Source organism: Emydura macquarii, unplaced genomic scaffold, assembly GCF_026122565.2.
Source record: "Emydura macquarii macquarii isolate MOO-44397 ecotype Brisbane River unplaced genomic scaffold, CSIRO-AGI_Emac_v2 contig_2403, whole genome shotgun sequence".
NCBI classification, from domain to species: Eukaryota; Metazoa; Chordata; order Testudines; family Chelidae; genus Emydura; species Emydura macquarii.
The window spans coordinates 83,829-104,198 of NW_027132540.1; the positions used below are offsets into that span (position 1 = coordinate 83,829).

The window sequence follows — 20,370 nt, forward strand, 5'->3', positions numbered from 1 at the left end:
CTCTGCGGAGGAATGTTTGTATCTAATTTTCTGAGGCTTCACTCTGCTGAAGCTAAAATAAGAGAGGGGGGAAAAAAACGTCACAGTCTCATGCCTAGGAGCTGTTGGATGGGGATTAGTGTTGCTTTTTGTTGCTGGTTCTTTTCGAAGTGCTTAGATGTTTTGATGTTTGCTGGGTGTAGATCACTGATGTGAGGCCCTAAACCTTGGCAAATGCCTGAGAATCAAAGGTGTGAAATCAGTGGGAGGCTGCTGGGAGGCAGCGCTCCGGTTTAGTGGGGAGTAACCGGCAGCAAGGAGAGATGGGTGGAGGAAGGCATTTCAGCTGGGTCTTTTTCTCCTGGAAAGGGGCAGTGCAACAGGCACATCCACCCGGAAATACAAGCTTCTTCAAAGGAAAACTGCATAGAGACGTGGACTTCACAACCCGCTCTCTCTACACAAGCCACAGTGCCCCTCCTGGGGTCTGTCCCCTTGGTGTGCCTATACAGGAGCTCTTCCCCAGATGAGCTGCCGAGCAGGGGTCTTCCTAGCAGTCACCTCCTCTTCTCCTGTCAGCCAAGGGCCCAGTGCTGCAGGCTTTGAGAGCAGGGGCAGAGGTCTCTTCGGGGCACTGAGAGTGAGGGACAGAAGTGGCCTTGCCTGGATCGGCTTCCCAAGCAACCTAATGTGCATAACGCCAGTGATTGTCACACTCCAGCAGGTCCCTGGACAGAGGGCTGCTTGCAGGGGCTTGAAGAGCTGCTCTTTGCTAACAGACAGCGATTGTTCTTCTACATAGCTTTCTTCATGACTGCAGGTAGCCAGCCGGCCCTGGCTCACCCGACTCAAGCTGGGGGCTGCTTCACTGCTGTGTAGGCCTCTGGGCTCGGCCTGCAGGACCTGGGAGAGTCCCCAGCCGAGCCCCAGCTCCATACAGCAATGAAACAGCCCTGCAGCCTGAGCCCTGCAAGCCCCAGTCGGTCGGTACGTGCCAGCCGCAGCGAAGACACACCCTAGGTAGCTCAAAAGTGGGTCTCTTTCATTAACAGAAGTTGGTCTGATACAAGATATTACCTCACCCACCTTGTCTCTGAAGGAGAGGGTCAGCTGTCAGAAAGCGAACGCAAGCCATGTTTGCTCTGTAAGGGCTGGCAGAGGAGCAGGAGAAATGGTTTGACACGGTCGGTTGGCTGCACGTTAACTACAGAGCCGAACCAGCTCTTGCATGTCAGCAGCTTCATCTGCCCCCAAACTTCACATTGACCATCACGTTATGACAGTCTCTTATTTACATCTCCAAGGTGCATTGCGCTTAAGACTGGTTTCCATTTGTCGGTCAACTTTTCTAGGCCCTATAGATCCGATTGGTTGTTTTGTGACAAAAGCCTGATTCTTCTCCTTTCTGCAGAGAATTATTACCTTCTGTACAGACGTTGCTCCTTCTGTGCTAAGGGGATTGGGTACGCTGCTTGCTCCTACTCAGATGATCGGTTTATTGCAAGTAAGAGAATTCTTGTGGACGGGGCTATATTGAAGTGTGCGGTTTCTGTGCAGAGAGATGGGGCCTGAGTGAGTGATCTCCGTCCTCGTTAATTCCCAGCCATTTGCTAAAACTTGCCCCCATCCTCCTAAGCTTCAGGACTGTGTGGGGTCCAGACCTGCCCTCCCACTCTACAGTCTCGTGAAGTGCAGGGTTTCACAGCCCTAGCTCCAGGGTGCATGGCCCAGCTGAGTTCTTCCTCTCATTTTCCATGACTGCGCTTGGAGCCTCCTTTTAGACTCACCTGAATCCTCTCTTGACTCTTCCTATGTAGATCTACTATCCCCTGCCCCTGTCTCCACGGACTGGGAAAGAGGGGAGCCTTGCCCCCTCCTTCCACCAGACTCCTGGGCCCAGGCCCTTCAGATGCCAAGGCTCAGATCCACAAAGGGATTCCGGCTTAGTAATGGTTTTTGAAGCACCTCCCGTCTAGGTAAATCTCCTCCACATTAGGCGGCCCTGCGGACGCTGCTCTCGTGCACTAAAAGTTCCCACTGCTCTTTGATCTACCCTGTTTTGAAACAGGAACAGATTAAAGCACACTGCAAACTTTTAGTGTGTGCAGCACGGTCCCCATGGACATGGTGCATGGCCAGCTAGTGCAGGTAGATTTAGACACTGGCTTGTTACAAACTGCTGAAGCACTAGGCCCTGGTCGCTGCTAGAGATGAGCAGAGCTCGACTTGATCCCTTCCCCTCTGAGCTGTGGCTGAAGTCTCAGCATTTGCGGCTCACCGGCACCATTTGCATGACCTACAGCAGCAGAAGTGTGTTAATTTCTAGATCTTTGCTGCAGGCAGCTCTCTCTTAATCAAGGCTGGAGTTAAGATGAGAATTCCAGCCTGGCCGTTTTCGGTGGTCATAAGCTACTTGCTGTAATAGCTTACACAGGGACGTAGGGCTGCCCCATTCTACCACCAGGAGCTCGTTCTTCTATACGCATGTTCAAATGAAAACTTTAGATCAACTCTTCAGAGCTTGCTCCAAGTCTTAACACCCACCCCTGTACCCAAATTCCATCTTTTAGATGTACAAGCCCCTGAGCAGCCATACTAGCTAAAATCAGAACTGGAAGTTCTGGTCAAGTCATTTGCTCAACTGCCCACTATGGTGTTTGTAAGGAAAGTGCTATCAAGAGGATTTGAGGTATTAGGGGCTGTAGCCGACTCTTTGTTACAAGATTCACTAGTCCAAGGAATTACCCCCAACTGCCCTTCCAAAAACCAAGAGACAAGAAAGATACTTGATTTTAATTTATTTTTTACTTAAATACAAATATCAAGATTTTAATGACCAACCAGTCCCAGAAGCCAGTATCTGCTACAAAGGCCAGTCTGTTTTGGACGGACGGTTTTCAGAGAATTTCATAAAGAAGTGACCGTTGACAAGAAATATTCTAGTCAGAAGTTAATAAAGCCAGGAACATTTAGCTGTCAGCCAAACTTCTTAAAAAAAATACGGATTTCATTAGGTTCTTTTTACAATTAAGTCAAGTCCATTTCCTTTCTAAAACAGCTAGACTTGCAGGTCTGCACCATTTCACAGTACACTAGAAGCAAACATTTCTGTACACTAGAATATACAAGTTTATCTAGTTACATCAGAGCAGATCATTCTGTCACAAATGAAGGGATGGGCATCTAATGACGGGAAAAAAAGAATTACGTTTCCTCTCCCCTATTGTAAAGAAGGCATTCCCAGAACAATTACCGCCAAGACCCAACAAATACTAGGTCCTGCAGAGTGAAAGGCTGCTATTCTGATTTGTTGTCTTTAGGAAGGACTGAGTTAAGTATACTTTATTGTCTGACATTTACAATAGGAAGAGTTAACAGAAACCACAGACAGATGTGGCAGACAGAGGAAAAAGATGTTTGTGAATCAGGTCTTGGTATATTTACTGAGGCCTTCTGTTACTCATCTGCTTGCTGGCTTGCTCCTCCAGCTGCATGGCAAGAGCCATGGACTCCACGATATCTGCAAAGATGTTTGGGAGTTAGGTGGCAGATTGACATGGACACATGAGGACATCAGCTTTTGAGACCGTTTCAATTTCATGTTTGGTCACAAAACCCAGATCCCAGCACCTGGGACGGAGGTTGAAGAGGGGGCGGAGAGGCAAGAATACAGCAGGAACTTGGGTGGCTGGTGAGAGCCTGATCCCTCACTCCTATTCCCGCCTCCTTGTTGACCAAATGCAGCCCTGTATTCACCTCCCCCCACACACACTATTGTAATAACCTTTGTACAAAATATGCCTTGTGAGGCATCGTTTGAAAACTAACAACTCACTGGTCAATAATATGGTGAAATGTGTATAGCAAGCCTGTGGGTAAAGTTACAGAATTCCCTCTGTATAATGTTAAAGGCACCACGTAGCCCTTAGTAGGCAGAACTGGTCAAGCAGGCCTGACAAACAAACAGTTTGCATCTACACTATGAACAGAGTCCTCAGACAGCAAGTGTGTGTGTGGGGCGGGGGGAGAAGACAAGGAAAATCTGCATTTCAGGACACACAGGTGAGATGAAGCAGGATGAAGCCTCCTTCCCCTTCCAGACTTCGCTGGAAAGAACTTGAACTGGCGGTCACACTCAAGAAACTGTTGTTCAAAGAGTGACAACTATAAAATTAAGGGGCAAAAAACACCAAGTTCTCTCTCCCTATGCATCTTTTTTTTTTCACTTCATGTAACAAAAGGAACAGCCTTTGGACTTTGGGAGCAGATTTTGGCCTCAGAGTTTGGTCAGCAACATACTGCCAACATGTGGTAAGAACTTCACTTTGATCCATGTTTAATTTGTTACGTTTAGAAAGAGTTTTACGTTTATTTTTCTTGTAACCATTCCTGACTTCAGTGTCTCATTTTACTTGTACTCACTTCAAATCTCTATGCAGTTAAATAAAGTGGTTTTGTTCTTTAATCAAATTAATCTGGTTTAATCAAATTAATCAAATTAATCAGCTTCATCTCCCAGCTGCAGTCTACATTAGGCTACATTACCTTGTGCTGCGACTTGCTCTCCCTCTGCCTGACAAAGCAGCCCCCAGTATCCACACCTTTCCAGCCCCTCCAGGAGAGGAGACGGGGCGGTTCCCACCAGCCACTGCAGGTCACTCTCTGCCAAATCAGCTCCACTAGCTGACTATCAGGATCCTGCCCTACATCACAGGGCTGAATCTAGGGATGTGGGGCCTCTGAGGGGAGGATCTTTATGTTCAGCAACCACCCTGCTCCCCCGATGTTTAGCTTCCAATCCCGCATGGTTTTAGCCGGCAGCATTCCCATGTGCTCCTGAACAGAGATGAATGCCTCGTGCCCTTTGGAACAGTCTGACTGCCTCTTGGATGACATTCAGGGTTTGTTGTAGCCCTAGTGATTCCAAATAGGGACCATTAAAGTCAAGTCTGTAGCAAAGTGGAGGCCAGAAGTCAAGACAAGAATATTCCAAATACTGTTTAGCCAGTTTGACACTCATCTGACCTGGGTACAAACATGGCTGAAGCGTAAATAGTTTCTCAACATCACCATGTGCCAGCCAGCCAAGCGTGTACATTCACACTGTGCTGCCTTGGTCACGGTCTACTAGGGAATTCTACGAAAAACCAAGGTAGCTGAGATCGCTCCCAGGAAATGTGCAGAACAGTATCAGAACACACAAGGCAACGCACAATGATGTTCTACTGCAGAGCTGGGAAGAAGGGCCAGCAAGCTGGCTTATACAGGCATAGTGGGGGGAGGGGGGGAACTGAGTCCCTACAGCAAGTGTTGTGGCCTGGATTAATAAAAGTATGCAGGCAGCCCTGATGCGGGCAAGACACGTTTGCTGCCATGGTGACGAGTACTGCCTTATGTAGATGGCCACAAGCCATGTTCAGAACCCACCTGTCAGCAACTGTTACAAGTTAGTTAGTTTAGACTGAGTCTCAGTCCGATATTTCAGTAACTCCCAGGAGTAGAAACAAATGGCATACATCAATGGAAGGCAGAGATGCCAGGCTTTCCAGGGATGTGTGGCATCCATTCCCATACCTTGAAACAGTCTCTGATCCCTTTGGACATGGGAAAATGTAGAGATCATGCACCAGACAAGCCAGCGTTCTGTCAGCCTCCTTGGCTAGGCTTTGCTGGGTACTGCAGCTCATGGAGTTACAGAAAAATCCTTTCCAAGGGTGCAGTGTAATTACTGGTTAGCAAGAGGATGAAATCACCCAGAACATGGCTTAGGAAAACGTAGGCAACAGGACACTGTCATTTGCTTAGACAATCATCTCAACTCTGCCCCCACCACATGAAGTGTTGGAAGCGAAGGAGTTGCATCCAGAAGGATCCAAGGTGCAATGGCCTTCTCAGCCTGCACAAGAACTCCACTAACAGTGCTTTGAAGGTATGCACTGACAGAACGCTCTGAAGAAGCCCCAGCTTACCTCCCATACTGATGACGTTTCTTGATCCTTCTTGTATGAAGCATCTGGCTCTGTTCACAAATGTCTCCAGATCATAGTCTGGCTGCTCCGTCATTTCCAACAGTTCAGTCATCTTCTAGATTTAGAAAAGGGACATTGATTAGGAATTGGCTTTTTGCAAGTTTGGAATTTTTCACGGCTTATCCTACACTTCTGTTAAGCAGATCTGAGCTTCTGAAGACAGCGTTGCCAATGCCAGCAACAACCATATGAAGGCTGTAACTCGTGGGGAACAGGCATTACCACAGGCCAGTTATATCTGGAGAGGCTGGGAAAGAAACAGCTAGAAGATGTCAGTAATGAGCAGAAGGTGAATGTTGTTTAACATTTAATTCTCCATGTGCATCACAATCCCAGTTCCTAGGACATCTAGATAGTTTACTCAAACTTGGCAAGTTGCTATCAATATGTAGAAGGCAACTTGGGCTTGCTTGCATCTTCAACATACTTGTCTCATTTCTCTAAGTTCTTCTACAGCCTTCTCCTCTAGCTCGCTAATACAAGTCATGGCTCACGGAAACTGGACATATGGGGAGACAGCGCTTCTTCTTTCTTCTCCTCCGAGAGCTAGTGTTTATGGGAAGAAACAAACCTTTGATGAGTAGAGAGAAATTGTTCTTTGAGCCTCTAAGTTCTGTTCCCAAAGCAGGTTACTCCCAGCTAGTTGGCTACTGTTCATTTTCTGATGCTTAAAATACTGTGGTTATTTTTCATATTACCCATTTCAAACATATTTCAGATCTAAATAATTCTGAAATGTAAGAAAGAACTTTAGAATTTGAAGTTTAGTTTGAAAATACTAGACTGCAAAGTAGTTTTTTGCCCATCCACTGTGTTTGGTGCACATTCCTGATAAGATGCTATTATATTAACAAAGTACACAGTAATGAGAGATTTGCTTTTACACAAAAACCAAGTTTAGCCATACTTTACTGGGAGATTTATTACATAAACTGATTTTGCTTAATGTACAGTTTAATAACTGTTAGACCTGGCTTGGCTAGCAGTCTTTAGAGCGCCCTTTTAGTCAATTGCATGTCAGTTATCTGTATATGGTAGGCTGAAATGAAGTTGGAACAGTTCTTAATTTATAAACACTTTTTTCATTTCCATGCCCAGGGATTTATTTTTTTAAACTGCACTGATATTTTCTGGTGTTTTTGTTTGTGGGATGCAGCCTTACAAGTTTTAAGCTGGTTACCATAATAACAACAAAGTTTATTTTACGTTTCTTTTGTTTATAAGAGCCAAATTTATAGACAGATGAACTTTATTTACAGCATAATAGGGGCCACCAAATCATTGATCATACAAGCTATGGTTTATTTTTATTTTTCAGCACTAGCACAAATATAAACCGATTAGATGCTTTTGCAGTTTTTTGCATCAAGACATGAATTTTTACTTTAAAATGTGCATTACTAGCTTTTCGTAGCAGAGTCCTACTAACACAGGTTATTTGGTCTCTGAAGTATATTTCAGAACAAACCAAAGTCTGGGCAAGCCATTAGCTATACAGTTTATCAACATACGCCGTGCTGAAGACTTGACTCTTCTACACTGGTCTCCAGTTCCTAGTTCTCTGTTTCCATACAGTTCTGCATTTCATCCTTCCCGCCGTTGTGAGGATTCAGCTCTTTCACTCTGGACAGGAAGACGATGGTGTTATGCCATAGTCTGCTTTGCTCCCAAACAGTTGCTTGGTAAAGGTCACCTTTAATAGCTACTGCTACTTCTCCAAGTGAGCATTCAGTTCCAAGAAATGTGCCAGGTTGACAGCCCTGACAGTCGTCTCACCAGAGCAGACACACGGGTAGCAACAACCCTCAGAGGAGGTGCTAGCCCACTGGGGGCCCTAAGAAGGAATATCCACGCCCGCTCCACAAACCCAGAATAAAAAGCAAACAGGGGCCTCGTCAGCTGCTCGGGGCCCTCAGCAGTTGTTTAGTCTGCTTATGCCTAGCACTGGCTCTGCTCAGAGGGGTGTTGTGAAGTTAAATACATTAGAAATTGGGCAGTGCTTCTCCCAAGGTGCCCCATCAGCACAGGTCTATCTGACTTCCAGGACCCATGTCTAATCAAGCCAAACTACCAAGGTGGTTGGCAACACTGAAAACTGTCAGCTGAGCTTTACGTGGAGACTAACTTCTCACAGGTCACCAAACTGAACTGTCATTACCACCGGGGACTTGAACCAGTCGTTCTGAGGTTAGCTGGCCTCAGTGCTAAACATTTGCTTTATGAGTTGCTTCTAGACAGAGGCTGGGACTTGAATACTCAGTGCTGCATTAGCTGTAATCTACCTGGTTAGTCAGTCCCCCATTATGCCTTTGCCATTTAGGGCAGCGACGAAGTTCCTCCACTCCTGTCTCTCGCAATCTACCTGGAGGGGGTCACTAAATCAACCCACCAGCTCCTTTTCCCAGAATCACGAATAATCTGAGCAAGGGACACGTGTAATTATTGGAACCATTTATCCCAGTGTAATGGATCCAAGGTGGAACTCTGAAAAGCATCATAACCCTGCTTCTCTCAGTTCCATGCCATGAGTTTCCAAATCTAGATATTTCCTTTAAAGCCTCTTATGGCAGTTGAAATTGCCATGGTAGATGTCATATTGCACGCCCTCCCTCCCTCCCTCCCCACCCCCCCAGGCAGGGAATTGGACACACAACTGGCATTGGACGGCTATAGTGCAGTTACCTTTTCGCAGCATTACACGTAGAAGTTGTTTGAATGGAAAGGCTAGTTCAGTTTCCTTATGCCAACGCAATGTTAAGTAAGGTCAGTAAGAAAGAGGATCCCATCTCAAAGCAGCTATAGCCGCTACCATCACCTCCCAACACCAATATAGGCAACACAGGAATTTAGAGACTGGGAAAAAGCAAGTATTATGATCAATGACCAGCAAGTGAAACATCAGATTCGGACCCATGTAGGAACACTTGTCAAGATTAGCAATATTCAATTTTTACCAATCGAAGAGATTATCCAAGACAAAAAAGATTTCTATTTAATGCCCCAGTAAAAAAAATGATAGCAGCAGATTTAACTCCATGAACTAGAGACCTACGGGTTTGATAATGAATGGCCGTTCATGGGGCACTGTGGAAAGTTGTAGAAAGTGTGGCGAACAGCCAGCTTCTCCCTAGTGGGTCTCACTCTTCAACCCCTTGGAGTGGGTCAGGGAGTCCCCAGTAACCCTGTCTCCCCTTGGAGGTACCTTGTTCCAGCTTCTTTCTGCTGGCTGGGGCAAAGGGTTCTCCTGTAGCTGCTGAGAAGCACTGCCTCCTGGCCTGGGGAGAAGTTTCTCCTCCAGCTGCTACCAGCCTTCTGGCAGCTTCCTCCTCCTGTGCTTCTCCCTCTCACTTTAGGGAAGGCAGGGTTTAAGTACACCTGAACTAGCCCTTCATTGGGTCCAGGTGTCTCTAATTGCCCTGCAATCATCTCTCCCCTGCTTGCAGGAAAAAGGGTTTTTGGCCTTCTAGTGCTCACACTCTGGCCCTGGTATGCCCTTTTGAGGCCCTCTGGCCTGACTGTCACATATCCTCCCCCCCCCCGCTCCACACCATGGGGTTGAGCTACTTGGGTCGGATAAACATTGGCATCCTCGCTCCTGTTTTCTGGGTCGCTACCCATTGGGGAGTCTCCCACAAGGAGTAGGGACCCAAATCCTGGGAAGTCCTGGCCTACGAGGATTGGGGTAGGGAAGTTTCGGGATGACACCAACCGTTACCCTCGCGGTCCGTCCCTGAAACCCAATCTGGACTGGAGCGGTCGGGTACAAATTGACCGCACCGTGCACACAGGTTATTCCAGTGCGTTTGGCCCGGGACAGCTAAAACCTCCTCTATTGACACAATCTGGGACGGTTCCCTCAGATGTGTCACCTAAAAAGACTAGCTCAGGTGTAGGACTCTCCCTACATCCTCTACAGGGAAGGCTAATATCTCTGCAATGACTTTGTCACCCTTGGGTGCTCTTTTGGCATCTTGACCAACCAGCAGCCCACTGTCTGTTTGGGAGGCTTCCCGGTTCTGATGTACTTAAAATGGCTGTTCATTTGTGATTTTTTCTAGTTACTCTAGAAATTCTTTTTTGGCCCATCTAATTATACTCTTACACTTGACTTGCCAGAATTTTGCTCCTTTCTATTTTCCTAAGTAGGATTTAACTTCCTACATGCTCCAGTTATACTAGTGGAAGAGAAGAATGTTATCACCATATGATGAGACCACATCATCTTTTTTCCCCAAATACAGAACAAGAAATATTTCTATTTCTTGAACATTGGCTTTTCTGCATTGTTATTAAGTCTACCATTTCCATTTATTAATGGACCAATACCATTGTCAGGATTCTTTTTGTTCTCAATATATTTTTAAAGCTCCTTGCTGTCCTTCACTCTATTGGCCATAGATTTCTCCTTGTGGACAATTGATACGGGAAAAAAGGACAGTTCCTACTATGTGACTTATATTAATTACTACCAGCTTCCCCCCTTCTTCCATTTGTTATATATTTTTTATAGTTGACTTCATTTCCCACTTAAACCAGGTTGGTTTAACCAGTACAGCCTTCCTCGATTGTGGCTCTTTGTGCATATATTACTGTTATGGATTTTATTCTGCTTGCACAACATAAATGCGATCAACGGACGATCACTTGTATCTGAGCTACCATTAACTTTTACTTCTGTGATCAGTTCCTCTTTATCTGTTAGGACTTTACACAGCCAAGATTGAACGTAGTACAGACTAGAGAGAAGTAAAAATTCAACTAGTCACTGAACTGAATGGAAGAGAGCAAAGATAGTCTAACGCTAGCTGCTGGACTGACTCCTAAGACCCAGGTTCAATTCCCTGCTCTGCCACCAACTTCCTGTATGACCACGGGCAAGTCCATCTCTGTGCCTCATTTTCCCCTATGTGAAATGGGAACACCACCACCTCTATGGGGCATTATGAAGACAAGTACATTAAAGATCGTGAGGCAATCAGAAACTATGATGAGGGCTGAAAGTATTTAAGTTAATGTGAACCCCGCAGCTCAAACAAGTCTGAGACAATATCTACTGTTTAAAAGTCAGCAGCATTCAAGACTTGAAGTGGTTTGATTAGCTATGCTGCCAACATCAATCACCATCTAACTACCGATCTTTTTACCAACTACGTCTCCCAATCTAACTGGGGCTGCCGAATGCCGAATATCAGCAATTGAGGTTTAAAACAAAACCAAGAACACCCAAACAGCTTGGCAAGTTAACACATTCCAATTTATGGGCTACACACAACCCTTTAGCCAGCTTCCCAGGGGAAGTGACCATTCAGGAGATTTGGCATTATTCACATGTGTGTATCTAGAATACTCCAACACAACTTGTCTGGTACATTAAATTTAATGTCATTTGAAATTGGATAGTTCCTCTGCAGTTTGCCTTTGATGACCTGCAACAAGGAAACTCTAGAGTTTGTGACCTTTTGTTTCTTTATGACCATCTAGAAATGGCCTGAAATATTTGGGTTTTTCCCAAAAGAATTTGCTTATTTTGTTACCAGAGAAATTCGAGTCTTGTGCACCCTGTTTTTCCTCTGTAAATCAGCCTGAAGGGCTAGTTGGTACAACACTGGGTACCCGGTGAAGCAATTTGTATCCAGGCAGCTTAAAATTAACACTGATTTTACTCAGACCTGACAAAATAGTTGGAAGAAAAAGTACAATCAAGCATGGCCTGAGCATTTCTGAGTTCTCCAAGGCCGCTATTAGCAGGACAGGGAAGGCAAGACTTCACATTCCCAATCCTTCTAAGGTAAAGGCAGGCGAATTTTAAAAGAAATAGCCCCCTCCTCCTCCATTGATACAACTGCAAGAATCCTGTTCTCCCTTCTCAGGTTATTTTTGAAGTGCAGTTCTACCAAAAAAGGTATGAAGCCTGTTAAAGGTTTCTTTCAAGCATTCTCTTTATTGGTGATTATGCCCTAGCCAGGAAGAATCCAAGCTGCTTTCAGACACCCATTTTGATTGAGCAGATTTGGCCCAGATAGAAAACGAAGATGCCCTGAAGAGTGACATAAGGCAGGCAACCAAAATGTTTGCTCAAAAGTTAATGAGTCATGATCCCCATTGCAACGGGAGAAGAAATTCTCAAGTGAGAAAGGCCATTACCTGTCAGCATCTCTCAGGGTGTTTAAGGTGTACTCACACGAAGTCATGCCTGGGGAAATCATCGCAATCTGAAAACACATGGGAGATAGTAAGCACGTGTCAAGCTTTGGCTTGCTGTTAAATGCTTTGCCTGACACCTCATCCAAACTGTTCAAAGATGGATTAAGACAAAGGCTCTCTAGAAAGCAGAAAATATTTCTAGAACATTGCACGAAGTCTTGACAGCTACAGAAAGTCTTGACACTGGGGACCCGGTTCCTACTCCTAGATCTGCCACTGGCTCACTGTTGTGACCTTGGGCAAAAGGCATGCCTGCCTTTGAAAAAGCATTGAGAGGTACATCAGTCAGCATTCAAGTGCTAATCTACTCAAGCCCTCCTCCCAAGCATTATTCAGAATCATCATGGACTTTGACTCAAGAAAAGTTCATCAACTTTTATTCCTGTAATCGCTGAGAGCTATGGAATGGGGAGCTGGTTTTGCTGACTTTCTGGTTCATGCATTAATAAAAGCAATATCTAAACCCTGAATGCACAGCCTTTCTGGCTCATCACCAGCCAAGAATCAGCTTTCTGATGCAAGGAAAGAAGGTAAGCATCTTTTCACTCGTGAAGTGATCCGATTTGATCTGGAGTCACCAAGACAAATACGAAACCACAGAGGCACCTAGAAAGTCACTTGTCACAGTTGGTCTATTCTTTAAGAATTATGAACCCCAGAACTGATCAATTGAAGAAGAATAGGAACATGTATTTAAGGTGCCCGTAAAGCATTTCTACTTACCATACACGTCCTGGAGTTTGCCCCTATGAATGAGTCTCTCAGCACCTGGGTCAGCTTGCTCTCCCTGAAAGGTGTATGAGATTTCTTCTGGCCTAGTGCTCTGTTACATTCCTGGAGGGGTGGAAATAGATCTCATTAAAGTAACGTCTGTCATCTTGGTTGGCAAGGCTCCACAGAATAGTAAGCTATTGTAGCAGCACCTAGAGGACTCAATCAGGATCAAGGCCTCATTCTGCTAGGTGCTGTACAGACACAAAGGAAGATATGGCTCCTGCCTCAGAGCTCAAAGTTATTTGACACTTACAGGTACTTCTTGATTGTCTAACTGCTTGGATTTTTAAATAGGCTACTTGGGCATAGCTTCAGAAAATTGTTATAGCAGACTCTGTGCCGACAAGGTTTAAGCTATTAGATGCCTGACAAAAGGATTCTGACTGGAAATTCATGCATAACTGTCAATGGCCAGAGCTGCACTTTGGAGGACTGTACAGTTTTTAAAAATATGGAAGAAAAGCATCCTATAAAGGAACAACCTACATGGCAAGGAAGATGGGCTCAATAATCCTATAGGTCATTTCCGTCCAATCTCTGCTGATTAACAGTGATGTTGCTCTCTGAGTTATACTCTACCTTCAAAGCCATCAGGCTCTTGTTTATTTCTGCCCCTTCCATGTGTGTCTGCTGATCAGCACTAGAAGTATCCGCCCCTCTCTCGTTTCCAGTTAAGTCAACCAAGGAAAATTTGCCATGGAGTTTCCCTCTTCTGCATAATATGATTTGGAAGCAGGCATGCGATCGTGAGGCGCTCGAGTTTGCAAAGGTCTGCCCAGACGTCCTATAGCAGAGATATGGATGAAGTTTATTACAATTTAAATGTCACAAAACATCTTTCATGGCTAGCTCCCCTAGCACTATACAAGGACATTCATAAGCTATTCACAACTGAAGCCAGTGGCAAGTCTAGTTTACTGGCTCGGTTTTATTCAAAAAAAATTTCGGATACAAATACAATTGAGTTAAAAAAAACCATGTCATAATTCCAACAGCTTGACTTAATAAAGCAATAAAACTTCTCTGCTATTCTCCTTTCCAGACACTCTCATAATTGGCTGTACTTTGAGACTCAAATCAAAACATCTCTTTAAGAGACTCTACAGCCGTATATGGAGGCGGGCACTAGCCCTAAGGAATGTTTTTTCTAGATTGCAGGAGAGAAAATGCTTCAGTTTACCACCAACCTCAGCAGTTTGTCTCTTAGAGATATCTCAGGGTACAGAATCAGCTTTCCTGGTTAGAATGCCGCTCTGTCTACATTCAGATTGCTTACAGACATGTAAAGCCTGGAATGATATTTGCTCTTTTTACGCCTTATAGCTCACATTCAATGTCCCCCACCATTTATATCCTGGAATAGACCACACACCATGTCATATTATGTTTTGCATCTACATTATAGCTGAAATTGTACCAAAATAAGGAACCTGTTTACCCACTGTTAAGTACCATTTCTGCTCATGTACCAGACCCCAGCCACGTCAGTTCAGCAGTTAATGTCTCCCAAACTGCTGTCTGTTACACTGTAGATGCGCCCAAATCCTTAGAAGGATTTTTGAAGTAGAGGCGAATTAATGACCCCCTAGAGGGTTGACAGGTCTAGATTTGGTTTGCTGCAGAGCAGCAATACATGCTGTCTGCTAGTATCTGGTCTGACCCTAAGACAATGGTCCCCAAACTTTTGATCTGTGTCCCCCCCTTACCTGGTCTACAGCTGGGGGCCTGGATCAGGGCTGGTTGATGCTCACTCCCTGCCCCACATGGGGGCTGTCCTTTATCTCTTTTCCCAGAGCCACATAGTCTGCAGTGATCCGCTAGTGTCATTGCCCACTGGAGAAGCAGGGAAGGGCTGGCACTTGATGTCTTCCAGGCAAGCAGCACACCCACGTGGGATGGATGCTCGGGCATGCCCCTGAATGTTCTTTCGTCCCCAGTTTGAGGATCACTGCCCTCAGACCACTCCATGCCAGCTGGCAGAGGACTCCCTGTTCTGTCAACAACTCCTATCGGGCCTGACAAACTCACTACATCTAACATTGCTTTCTAAGCATTCATCCAAAAAGTGTCTTGTGAGGTACCAATTGAAAGCCGATAACATACTGGTCATTAATATCATTGTGCAACGTATGCACTGACACTACGAGGAATTGTGCATGCCTATTGATTGGGGCTCTCAAAGTGATTAAACAAATTAATCATGATCAATCACTCTGTTAAACAATAGAATACCATTTATTTAAATACTTGAGGTTTTCTACATTTTCAAAAATATTTATTTCAATTACAACACAATACGAAGTTTACAGTGCTCACCTTATATTTATTTTGATTACAAATATTTACACTGTAAAACGAAACAAAAGAAATAGTATTTCAATTCACCTCCGACAAGTACTTAGTGCCACCTCAATCAGGAAAGTGCAACTTACAAATGTAGAATTATGTAAAAAAGAACTGCACTTAAAAATAAAACAATGTAAAATTTTAGAGCCTATAAGTCCACTCAGTCCTACTTCTTGTTCAGCCAATCATTAAGACAAACAAGTTTGTTTATATTTACGGGAAATAATGTTGCCCGCTTCTTGTTTACAATGTCACCTGAAAGTGAGAACAGGTGTTCACATGGCACTGTTGTAACTGGCATTGCAAAACATTTACATTCCAGATGTGCTAAACATTCCCCTTCAAGCTTCGGCCACCATTGCAGAGGATATGCGTCCATGCTGATGACTGGTTCTGCTTAATAATGATTCAAAGCAGAGTGGATCCATACATGTTCATTTTCATCAGCTGAGTAAGATGTCACCAGCAGAAGGTTGATTTTCTGTTCTGTGGTTTGGGTTCTGTAGTTCCTGCATCTGAGTGTTGCTCTTTTAAGACTTCTGACAGCATGTCCCACACCTCGTCCCTTTCAGATTTTGGAAAGCACTTCATATTCTTAAACCTTGCGTAGAGTGTTGTAGCTATCTCACATTGGTACCTTCTTTGCATTTTGTCAAATCTGCAGTGAAAGTGTTCTTAAATGGAAGAACATGTTCTGGGTCGTCATCTGAGACTGCCATAACATGAAATACATGGTAGAATGTGGATAAAACCAGAGTAGGAGACATACAATTCCCTCCCAAGGAATTCAGTCAAATTTAATTAATGCAATTTTTTTTTTTAAACGAACATCTTTACCATGGAAGCATGTCCTCTGGAATAGAGGCTGAAGCATGAAGAGGCATACAAATGTTTAGTGCATCTGGCATGTGAATACTTTGCAATGCCAGCTACAACAGTGCCATGTTCTCACTTTCAGATGACATTGTAAATAAGTGTGCAGCATTATCTCCCGTAAATGTAAACAAACTTGTTCAGCCAATCGCTAAGACAGACAAGAAGTAGGACCATGCGATTAAAACGGATTAGTGACAATTAATTTTTGTAATCAAGTTAGCTCAAGTGATTAATTTGTTTTGCATTAACTGCGATTGACAGCCCTACTACTGATCTTATGCTTTGAAGTCTGTAACCAAAGGAAAAAAACAGAGTCTCTTCCAGACAGGATGGAAGATAATTCTGTCAAATGTAAATTAAACGTGGTAAACCTGTCACAAAGGAAGCCCCATTTGCATGCACAATCAACAGGAAACAGGTTGATGAGGAGGGGATGATGTGAACTTAACATAGCACCAGCACACGAGAGAACAAGCAACTGGGGAGAAAAGTCTTAGTGGGGGGGGCGGAGGGGACACTTCAAAAGGATACATTTCAAAGATTTACTGGATTACAGAGGAAGGAAAAGAACCCCTTTGTTATCCATTTCTTGAGGGAACCCCTTGTCCGGTGTAGGAGTATTCATGAAAATCTGTACCCTGGTTAGAACTGAAAAGCAGAACCTTTGAGGGACTGAATTCTGGAGAAGCCCTCTAGTTGATTGAATGGGAAAGAACCCTCAATCTGTGTAGATTTAGGATTGTGTTTTATGGTTTTATTTGTAACCTGCTCTTAATATTTTTACTCACTACTCATTTGAAACTCTGTTCTTTATTAACAAACTGATTCTTGTTTACATTATAAATACTTCTCAGTGGTGTGTTATTAAGCAAAGGGAAACCCCTCCACACCTGCCGAGCACCTGCAGCTGATAAGAAAAACGAGCACAGAGAAGCAAAGAGGAGATGTTCCAAGAACTCTTCCAGTCCCCTAAGGTGGAAAAAAAAAGAAAAAAGGGCATGGAGAGACACAGTGTCCAAAAAAAATCAGCATATTGAGGAAGGAAAACCAGGAACAAGTGATAGCAGGTCACAAGCACATGATAAAAGCCATGGAGGAGCAAATGGAGCCGCTAAAGTCACTAATAACACTGCAGAACTGAATTCATGCATGCTCACCCCTCCCCCTCTTGCAGCCAATACAGAACTGCTTTCCATGCCCCCCCCAAACTCCACCAACACATTCCTACCACCACCAACCCCCCCCCCCCGGCATGTCTCGGTATCCAATTCACTCCACCCTTTCAGAAAGATAGCTGGACTTACACCCAGCTGTCATAGCTCACACTGACTCTCACTCCTTTCTCCCCTCCAGACCAGCTTTTCATGTGTGTTGTGAATACTTGTTATTTAATAAAGACATACTTTGAAGAATAAGCAACTTTTATTGGTCTCTTGCACAGAGTGGTTGCGCCTCACACTGATACACAATGCAAGCGGGCTAGCAGTCATATCATGGCACAGTACTGTTTACAAAGACACCTTATTGGTGCTCATTGTCAAAATAGTTTAAGGCCTCTCTGATTTGAATGGCCCCCCATTGTGCCCGTCTAATAGCCGTGACAGCTGGTTGGTCATATTCAGCTGCAAGGTGATCCACCGCTGCGCTCAACCCAGGGGGAAATCATTTCACTCTTCGCTTCACAAAAAATATGGCACAAACAGCAGGCAGTTATAACCATGGGACTATTTTCCTCATTCAACCTGCCATAAAGGTATCGTCAGTGAGCTTTTAATCTTCCAAACAGTCATTTGGCACCTGCTCAGCCTGTTACTGGAGCGTGCCTTGCTGCTGTCCAGGTTGCCCTCATAAGGCTTCATGAGCCATGGCAGTAAGCGTAGGCTGGGTCTCCCAGGATCACTCTGGGCATTTTGACATTCCCCCATTGGAATCTTTTGGTTTGGAAAGGAAGTCCCCACTGGCAGCTTTCTGTTCAGGCCAGCGTGCCTGAAGATGTGCGCATCACGCACCTTCCCTGACCAACCCCCAGTGATCCACATGCATCTGCAGTACCATAGAGAAGTACCCCTTCCTATTGCTGTACTCCAGCACAAGACGATCCGTGGCCAAAATTGGGATATGCATGTCATTTATCGCCCCACAACAATTAGGGAATCCCATTGCTGCAAAGTCATCCACCATTTCATGCACATTTCCAAGACTCTCAGTCCTTCGTAGCAGAATGCGATTAATGGCCCTGCACGCTTGTGATAACAGCTCCAACAGTGCACTTCCCAACTCCAAAGTGATTAGCAACCGACTGGTAGCAGTCTGGAGTTGCCAGCTTCCACACTGATTGCCACACGCTTCTTCATCGAGAGGACAGCTCTCATTCTGATGTTCTTGTGCCTCAGGGCAAGAGTGAGAACCACACAGATTTCCATGAAGGTGGCTTTGTGCATTCAAAAGTTCTTCAGCCACTGCTCGTCACCCCGGACCTACATAACTCTGTGATCTCACCACTCAGTCCTTGTTTCATGTGCCCAAAAGCAGCGGTGCGCTGTGTGCAGATGCTCCGTGAATGCAAACGGTAATCCAGCGTTGTTTGTTTGCATGGCACAACAGCACAGGTCAGGCACCTTGGATTCCTGTTCCAGTTGGGAGCTCATGATAGACTGCATGAGCAGCCGCATTGTGTTCAAAACAATGACAACAGTGGAGAGCAGTGCAGGACCCAACCTTTCAGATAGAGATGGCAGGTACTCAGAAAATTGGGGCCATTGAAAAATGTCACAAAATGCAGCTGGAAACCTATGGCATGATGGGACGGAAATCACCGCATCATGGGATGTTGAGCCACACCCATTATGTGCTGCAATCCTCTCCACCTTCCCACAACTCCTTGCGGCACAAGATGGCGAGTCGCACACTGGGATAGCCGCCCACCGTGCGCTGTTCTTTATGTCGATGCTAGAGCACCAAGTGTGGATGTGCGTTGGCAATAAAATCAATGCTGTGTGGACAGGCACAAGCATCGTAAATATAGCGTTTTTTGATCATCGCTGTAACTTGCGTTGACAAAACTTTCTCGTGTAGACAAGGCCTAAGTGTCACATATGGGTGTGGACTGTTAGCATGGAGGCAGATAAGTTACCTTCATTACCCTGCCCTCCTCTGACCTCCATTACCATTTACTACCTGAAAAGGCTGGCAGCTTCCCTTCCCACCTTTAGGGAGATGAAGAAACTCTTCGTAACATATTGCTGTGGGAAGTATTAGAGTTTGGAAAGGTTTTAAAAAAAGTAATTGTCAGCCTAAACTGAATGCGCTTTGGGAGTTTTAGACAAAGAATGGGCTGAGGTGGATCAGTGCAGATATTTGGCGTGAAGGTGCTTTAGAGAAGGGCTTGTGTAAGTTTTGCACTGCACTTTCAGCTTCCTCATAGTCATGAAGATACTGCTTGTTACTGAAGTCTTATAAGCTGGAGGAAAAGCTTCTCAAACTCAACTAGCTACTGGAAGGGAGCTTCAGAGAGAAGCCTCCACATCTTGTGGAAGCAGCAGCATAAAGCCATGTGGGCACCACGGTTTTTCAACCTTAGTACAGGAAGAGCCTCCAAGAGTTCTGATTTGTCAAGTGACCTGTTTATACAGCAATTAGTGTCAGACAGTCCTTGCCTCCCACTCAGAACCTGTACCGTACAGGTGCTGGGCCAGACATTTGCCGTGGTTCTGTCAACCAGACTGTTACCTTTCTAGATTTTGCATATGACATAGGAGCTAGCCAGATATAAAACCTACTGTAGGACACCAATGCTTTCCAATCCCTGGCATTTAGTCAGCTGGCTGATTTTCTTTCTCTCCCTTAGAGTCAAGGTGCAGAGGCAGTCGTGGGAGATGTGCTTGTTACTGGGAGACCCTGTTCATTGCCCCTTATTTTAAAGCTGGTTATAGATATCTTATACAATGTAATAAAGGCTGGAAGGCTAAAAACCATCAAGGAAGCAGAAGTGGAGGGGGACAAACCTGCAGGCACTGCCCATCTCGATCATTCTGATTACATCCTCTGCACAGCTGACTTCTCTCTCTTGGAGGCCAACTACTTGGAGCTGCTGCTTTCCATCCGCAAGCACTCTGAGCTTTGCCTTCTTATTCAAGGGATCAAACACCTGTATTTGAGCAAG

General features: G+C 44.9%; 1 pseudogene; it reads right to left on the reverse strand.

Moving 5' to 3' along the window:
• Positions 1–3,419: 3,419 nt before the first annotated feature.
• LOC137161897 (kinesin-like protein KIF2C) overlaps positions 3,420–20,370 on the reverse strand; it is a 30,990-nt pseudogene continuing 14,039 nt past the window's right edge.